The 8,579-nt window shown below is 47.6% G+C and overlaps 1 long non-coding RNA gene across 1 annotated transcript; it reads left to right on the plus strand.

Annotated features, from left to right (window-relative positions):
• Positions 1-6,398: 6,398 nt before the first annotated feature.
• LOC119366965 lies at positions 6,399-8,245 on the plus strand. Its single transcript, XR_005176151.1, has 4 exons — positions 6,399-6,644; positions 7,695-7,756; positions 7,834-7,964; positions 8,130-8,245. It is a non-coding gene; the product is annotated as an uncharacterized LOC119366965 (long non-coding RNA).
• The last annotated feature ends 334 nt before the right edge of the window (positions 8,246-8,579 follow it).

Consider the following 8,579-nt stretch of genomic DNA (forward strand, 5'->3'; position numbering starts at 1 on the left):
CGGTTGGATCCACCAACCGGGACCAAAGGCCCCTGTGCTGCCCGCATCGGGGCCAAAGTTTAGTCCCACCTCGCTAGTTGAGAGGGACGCGCAGTGGTTTATAAGCCCCACTGCCGCACCCCTCTCGAACTCCTCTCTACTACAGGCTTATGGGCCTACTTGCGACTGCTTTGCCTGATGGGCCTTCTGGGCCTACTGCGGGCCTGAATCCTGGCCCATAGTAGGGATTCAAATCGTATTCAGGCCATGTGGGCCCAGTGGGGGGCATTTTTTTTTGTTTTTTTGTTTTCTTTACTTATTGTTGCTATTTTTATTTTTTTCCAGTTTTTTTGTTTGGTTTTGTGCATTATTTATTTTCTTTTGTTTTTTGCTTTATTTTTAATTCTTTTTGCTTTTAGTTTTAGGATAATTATAAACTTTCCACTTTTTTTGTTTTTTTTCTTTCTTGCTTTATTTATTTTATTTTGTTTCTACTTACAACAAAATACTTATTGTTGCTATTTTTAATTATTACGAGGGCCGAACCATAAGACATTAAAGCATTTCAAATGAACTCTGAAATAGTTGAAAGGTGGCATGGTATCATAAATTGACCCACACATAGCATGTGCATGTGCAAAATGGACAATGGTATCATACTCGTCAGTTACAAAGTTGGCATGGTATCATCATAATAGTTGCAGGAGAAAGTCTTCACTTTTTCTTCGCTTGTGTCATTTGCTTATTGCGCCGTAACCATGGATAATCTTCATCGTTTATCAGGATGCTGGGGTCAGCCTTGACTTTAAAGGGAGGAATTTCATGAAACTTTTCATAATCTTCAGACATGTCTGTCTTGTCCTCCACTCCCACGATGTCCCTTTTTCCTGAAAGAACTATGTGGCGCTTTGGCTCATCGTATGATGTATTCACTTCCTTACCTTTTCTCTTTCTCGGTCTGGTAGACATGTCCTTCACATAGATAACCTGTGCCACATCATTGGCTAGGACGAACGGTTCTTCAGTGTACCCAAGATTTTTCAGATCCACTGTTGTCATTCCGTACTGTGGGTCTACCTGTACCCCGCCTCCTGACACATTGACCTATTTGCACTTAAACAAAGGGACCTTAAAATCATGTCCGTAGTCAAGTTCCCATATGTCCACTATGTAACCATAATATGTGTCATTTCCCCTCTCGGTTGTTGCATCAAAGCGGACACCGCTGTTTTGGTTGGTGCTCTTTTGATCTTGGTCAATCATGTAAAATGTATTCCCATTTATCTCGTATCCTTTCCAAATCAATACAGTCAAAGATGGTCCCCTGGATAACAAGTACAGCTTATCACAAACAGTGTTGTGACCTCTGATACGTGCTTCCAACCAACTGCTGAAAGTCCTGATGTGTTCACATGTAATCCAGTCGTCGCACTGCTTCGGGTGTTTGGAGCGCAGACTGTTCTTGTGTTCATCGACATACGGGGTCACCAAGGTAGAGTTCTGTAGAACTGTGTAGTGTGCTTGAGACCAAGAATATCCGTCCCTGCATATTATTGAGTCCCTTCCAAGCGTGCCTTTTCCAGTCAGTCTCCCCTCATACCGCGATTTAGGGAGACCTATCTTCTTAAGGCTAGGAATGAAGTCAACACAAAACCCGATGACATCCTCTGTTTAATGGCCCATGGAGATGCTTCCTTCTGGCCTAGCGCGGTTACGGACATATTTCTTTAGGACTCCCATGAACCTCTCAAAGGGGTACATATTGTGTAGAAATATGGGGCCCAGAATGACAATCTCGTCAACTAGATGAACTAGGACGTGCGTCATGATATTGAAGAAGGATGGTGGGAACACCAGCTCGAAACTGACAAGACATTGCACCACATCACTCCTTAGCCTTGGTATAATTTCTGGATCGATCACCTTCTGAGATATTGCATTGAGGAATGCACATAGCTTCACAATGGCTAATCGGACGTTTTCCGGTAGAAGCCCCCTCAATGCAACCGGAAGCAGTTGCGTCATAATCACGTGGTAGTCATGAGACTTTAGGTTCTGAAACTTTTTCTCTGCCATATTTATTATTCCTTTTATATTCGACGAGAAGCCAGTCGGGACCTTCATACTAAGCAGACATTCAAAGAAGATTTCCTTCTCTTCTTTGGTAAGAGCATAGCTGGCAGGACCTTCATACTGCTTTGGAGGCATGACTTCTTTTTCGTGCAAACGTTGCAGGTCCTCTCGTGCCTCAGCTGTATCTTTTGTCTTCCCATACACGCCCAAGAAGCCTAGCAGGTTCATGCAAAGGTTCTTCGTCACGTGCATCACGTTGATCGAAGAGCGGACCTCTAGGTCTTTCCAGTAGGGTAGGTCCCAAAATATAGATTTCTTCTTCCACATGGGTGCGTGTCCCCCAGCGTCACTCGGAACAGCTAGTCCGCCGGGACCCTTTCCAAAGATTACGTGTAAATCATTGACCATAGCAAGTACGTGATCACCGGTACGCATGGCGGGCTTCTTCCAGTGATCTGCCTCGCCTTTGAAATGCTTGCCTTTCTTTCGACATTGATGGTAGGTCGGAAGAAATCGACGATGGCCCAGGTACACATTCTTCCTGCAGCTTGCCAGGTATATACTATCGGTGTCAAGTAAACAGTGCGTGCATGCATGGTATCCCTTGTTTGTCTGTCCTGAAAGGTTACTGAGAGCGGGCCAATCGTTGATGGTCACGAACAGCAACGCCTTTAGGTTAAATTCCTCCTGTTTGTGCTCATCCCACGTACGTACACCGTTTCCATTCCACAGCTCTAAAAGTTCTTCAACTAATGGCCTTAGGTACACATCAATGTCATTGCCGGGTTGCTTAGGGCCTTGGATGAGAACTGGCATCATAATGCCCTTCCGCTTCATGCACATCCAAGGAGGAAGGTTATACATACATAGAGTGACAGGCCAGGTGCTGTGATTGCTGCTCTGCTCCCCGAAAGGATTAATGCCATCCGCGCTTAAAGCAAACCATACGTTCCTTCGCTCACTTGCAAACTCATCCCAGTAATTTCTCTCGATTTTTCTCCACTGCGACCCGTCAGCGGGTGCTCTCAACTTCCCATCTTTCTTACGGTCCTCACTGTGCAATCGCATCAACTTGGCATGCTCTCCGTTTCTGAACAGACGTTTCAACCGTGGTATTATAGGAGCGTACCACATCACCTTCGCAGGAACCCTCTTCCTGGGGGGCTCGCCGTCAACATCACCAGGGTCATCTCGTCTGATCTTATACCGTAATGCACCGCATACCGGGCATGCGTTCAGATCCTTGTACGCACCGCGGTAGAGGATGCAGTCATTAGGGCATGCATGTATCTTCTGCACCTCCAATCCTAGAGGGCATACGACCTTCTTTGCTGCGTATGTACTGTCGGGCAATTCGTTATCCTTTGGAAGCTTCTTCTTCAATATTTTAAGTAGCTTCTCAAATCCTTTGTCAGGCACAGCATTCTCTGCCTTCCACTGCAGCAATTCCAGTACGGTACCCAGCTTTGTGTTGCCATCTTCGCAATTGGGGTACAACCCTTTTTTGTGGTCCTCTAGCATGCGATCGAACTTCAGCTTCTCCTTTTGACTTTCGCATTGCGTCCTTGCATCGACAATGACCCGACGGAGATCATCATCATCGGGCACATCGTCTGGTTCCTCTTGATCTTCAGCAGCTTCGCCCGTTGCAGCATCATCGTGCACATCGTCTGGTTCCTCTTGATCTTCAGGAGCATCACCGTATTCAGGGGGCACATAGTTGTCATCGTACTCTTCTTCTTCACCATCTTCCATCATAACCCCTATTTCTCCGTGCCTCGTCCAAACATTATAGTGTGGCATGAAACCCTTGTAAAGCAGGTGGGTGTGGAGGATTTTCCGATCAGAGTAAGACTTCGTATTCCCACATACAGGGCATGGACAACACATAAAATCATTCTGCTTGTTTGCCTCAGCCACTTCGAGAAAATCATGCACGCCCTTAATGTACTCGTAAGTGTGTCTTGAACCGTACATCCATTGCCGGTTCATCTGCGTGCATTATATAATTAAGCGACCAAATTAATAGAAGTTCATCATCACATTAAAACCAAAGTACATACATAGTTCTCATCTATTAACATAAAGCTCTGCAGAGCATCTAAATTAATTAAACCATACACTGAAACTATGTAAAACATTTCAATGCGAAAACAAATGCGATCATAATCGCAACGAATGTAACAACTGATCCAACGGCATAATGATACCAAGCCTCGGTATGAATGGCATATTTTCTAATCTTTCTAATCTTCAAGCGCATTGCATCCATCTTGATCTTGTGATCATCGACGACATCCGCAACATGCAACTCCAATATCATCTTCTCTTCCTCAATTTTTCTAATTTTTTCCTTCAACAAATTGTTTTCTTCTTCAACTAAATTTAACCTCTCGACAATAGGGTCAGTTGGAATTTCCGGTTCAACAACCTCCTAGATAAATAAAATCTATGTTACGTTGGTCGGCATAATTGTCATAAACAATAAATGAACCAATAGTTATGAAAAGATAATATATACCATATCTGAATCATAGACAGGACGAGGGCCGACGGGGGCGGATACCAAAACCATCGCACTATATAAGATGCAATAATAAAAGTAAGAAAATTATACAAGTATCTATATAAACATACAAGTAAGAGTTTTTTTCCTTTCAGAAAGAAGATAAGAACAAGAGGCTCACCACGGTGGTGCCGGCGACGCGGGCGATCGACGGCGATGAAGACGGGGACGGGACGTGACGGACCGCTAAACCTAGACAAATATTGAGAAAAATGGAGCTTGGAGGTGGAGCTTGGAGAGGAGAAAGCTTAAGTAGTGTGGCTCGGGCATTCCATCGAACACCTCGTGTGCATAGGAGGTGAGCTAGAGCAACACAAAGCTCTCTCCTCACCGGCCACGAAAAACAGAGCAGTGAGAGTGCTCTGCTCGCGGGGTATATATAGGCAACTAATTGGTCCCGGTTCGTAGCATGAACCGGGACTAAAGGGAAGCCTTTGGTCCCGGTTCATCCCCCCAACCGGGACCAATGGTGGTGGGCCAGGAGCAAGGCACATTGGTCCAGGTTCGTCCCGCCAACCGGGACCAAAAGGTCCAGACGAACCGGGACCAATGGCCCACGTGGCCCGGCCGGCCCCCGGGGCTCAAGAACCGGGTCCAATGCCCCCATTGGTCCCGGTTCTGGATTGAACCGGGACTAATGGGCTGGACCGGCCTGGACCATTGCCCCCTTTTCTACTAGTGCTCGTTCGTCCCGCCTCCCGTCGTTGCACAACCCCGGGCTCTGGTAGTGACATGTGGGATTGGCGCGGCAACATGTGCTGGCGGTTAAACAAACATGTAGGGCCCACACGTCATGTGTCGACGGAGGGCAGCGCCATCGCTAGATTGATGTCAAGTCAAGGATTCACAACTCATACTTAACAATATGTTGAGGTCGATCCGGCCGATTGATTTTGGCACGCATGCGTATTTGTCCGATCCTGCCGGGCGTTTGAGTTGAGGTCGATCCGAGCGTGCATCGAATCTCGTTTTTTTACCCCTGCTAGTACACGTAATCAAGGCTCTCCAAAAAGAAAAAGGAAAATGAAAAAAATGCACGCGTCGGTTAGAGCATTTACATCCGGACGCCTCATAGCCGCCTCAAACATCCGGTCTGACTGCCCGGTCACTGACCGACCATAAAAAAAAGAAAAACAAGCATGACAGACGGTCCGGTCACTGACCGACCAAATAACGACCCCAAACGTCCTGGCTAACCGGCATCCCTCAAACCCAACCCAAATGTGGGGCGAATATAGGAAGGCCCGGGCTTGGCGGCCGCGGACCACAACGGCCCCAAGCGTCGCAGATGTGTTTGTCCGTGTACTAGCAATGCAGCGGACATAAAGACGAGGCCTATCAACCCACCCACTGTTATAACTCGGGAATTTTGACCGTCAATCACCAAGTTTTCGTCTGAAAAAAATTGGGTCCAAAACTACCGACAGGAAGTGAATAAGTGAAAAAGTGAAAAAAATTGCGCCTCATACTCGGGGTGTCAGGGTTCAAAGTGAAAGTGAAGATGAAAAAGAGAAAGTGAAGGAAGTGAAAAAGGAAATTTTGACCGTCAATCACCCTGACACCCCGCATCCTCTCCTCTCCTCTCCCGACGCGCCGCCGCAGCCGCCGCCGCCGCCCCCATCTCCGACTCCGATGCGCAGCTACCGCCCCTCGCCTTCCTCCATCTCCATCTCACCCACCGCCACCCCCTTCTCTCCCTCGGCTGTCGCGCTTCCGGATGGACCCGGTGAGTAGGCCGGCGGCGCTCCCTGATCTGCTCGTCCTGCCAGCCGCGGCGAAGTGAGGCTCCAGGATCCGCGCTCGGGGCGGCCTCGACGCAGGTGCTCGGTGTGCCCGGCCGCCCAAGACTCCGCCTTCCTCACGCTAGTGCGTCTGGAGAGGAGGAGGGGGCGGCACACACAGCCGTGCCCTGCCGTCGGCGACGACGGCGCGGCCGTGCCCTCCGATGCCGCTCTTCTGCGCGCGTGAGGACACCAACTCCGCTCTCAACGACGACCGCGCCATGGAATGGAGCCCTTCAAGGAAGGTCCCCTCTCCCTCTCCTTGTCTCTCTCCTTCACCTCCAATTTCTCTCACCTCGTGGCCTGCTTGGTGCCACGGCCATGTCCAATTAGGCTCGCTCGATTGGGCGCTCAATTGATTGCCTCACATGCATGCTACATGGTCTCTGCAGGATGCATCCAATTGCTTGCTTGGTTTCCCTAAAATCCCCAGTTTTATTTTTTAGGGTTCACCGTTGCTGTTCTATTCACTGTCTCGTGCTTATTTTTCTAGCTTAAGGCTTTTGCTTAGAGTTGTAAATTCATTCATGTCTTAACTGGATACTATGATATGATTGCCAGTATTTGATTCTTGAAAGGTCTGCTGTTTAGCATCAACCTCGGATTCTCTATTCACTGAATCTTTGGGGGAGGGGCGCTCTCACACCCCGGGTTCAGATGATCTCGCATTATGCGTCATCCGATACGCCATGCATGTTTGTGCCAAAAGCAGGCACTGGCGTTCTGAAAAAATGTTGTATTTGTTGTTGCGTGTATTGGCAGACGCATATATAGGAGTACGTGGTGAGCTGCACCGTCGGCTGTGCCTTTGTTCCCCACTTCCGTCGGCTGTGCCTCTGTTCCCCACTTCCGTCAGCTTGTTTTTTTGTGTAGAGAAACAAACTGGACGACATGTCTCCAGTAGATTCAGAGCAGTTGGCCGTAGAACATGGCGGCGACAGGACTTCCCGCTCTTTGTCTCCGACGAAATGGACTTCCCGCTGGGTCCAATTAGCACGAGTCGAGCTTAATTTGTATAAGAGGAGCTAGACTCGACTACTCATGCGCTGCCCAACTACCTAAGCTAGTCTTTTTGTTGCTGCACGGACATGTCCATAGTTTAGTAGCTGAAATTCAGAAGTCAGAACTGTTCGTCTGCACACTGATAGGAATAGTTCCGATGCATCGACCGACATCGTTGTAGTAGGGAAATTAGTTTTCGTGCAATGGACAGTGATATTGCTATTTGATGTTCGTAATGCAATTCTAGCTAGTTGAATAGAGTTTCAGCTGAGATTGGGATTATGCATTTGCAGACTTTGGGTTGCTTGTAACCCGCCATGTCACAGATAGGGTGCCTGTTAGAAATCTTCTATGGGTAAGTATGCAGAGAAGATCTTATCATGGCTGCTGTTTCTTTCAGTATAATAACTTGGACTTGCATGTACTTTGTAGGGGTAACCAACAAGCGACAAATATTCAGTCTTGAGGGCGCAAGTACTGAAGCTATGATCCAGCTGTTGAGAATAACTGATAATCATGGTGTCTTATGTGTAACTATTTTCTTCAGAAATCACCAAGTACTTGTGAGTGCTTACCTTTTACATACTATGTTGTTCTTGGATCATGAATGACTCTGTTCTATTGTCGTCTAGTTCTTCTCTAATAAGTACATACTATCTTGTTCTTGCCTGTGCATTCATCCGAAGCTAGTTTTGCTTATGTGTGTACTGTTTTGATTGCCATGTCAGACTGCAAAGGTTTTCGTGTCACCGACAACTCTGCTTCACTAGTAGATTGGGGAAGGCGGCCGCTGCCCTCGTCTCCGCATTGCCACGTCCTACTCCTCTGCTCCACAACATACATGGCTAAAGTAAGGTAAGACTCCAGTGTGTATTCAGCTATTGTGCACTTCTCGGCTGACTAAACAGTGGTGGAATTTAGTTAGGGTTGCACGTGCAGGTACAACTCGTCGACGTCAAGGAGAATGATGCCTTAGACCAGTCTGAGAAGCCATCGCCGTCCTCGGGTGCTGCCGCCAACGGATACGGGTGCTTGGTGGTAAGAAGACTCTTCTCCTCCCCTCACTTCTCCCACTTTGGGTTCATGGCCTTAGTGCCAGCCATGGACATTGACTTGATATTGTTCTGTGCTTGTGGTTATCTGCCAATAACTTTCCTTTTTGCTTGCATATGTTGGCA

The sequence above is a fragment of the Triticum dicoccoides genome, chromosome 2B, assembly GCF_002162155.2.
Source record: "Triticum dicoccoides isolate Atlit2015 ecotype Zavitan chromosome 2B, WEW_v2.0, whole genome shotgun sequence".
In the NCBI taxonomy this organism is placed as follows: domain Eukaryota; kingdom Viridiplantae; phylum Streptophyta; class Magnoliopsida; order Poales; family Poaceae; genus Triticum; species Triticum dicoccoides.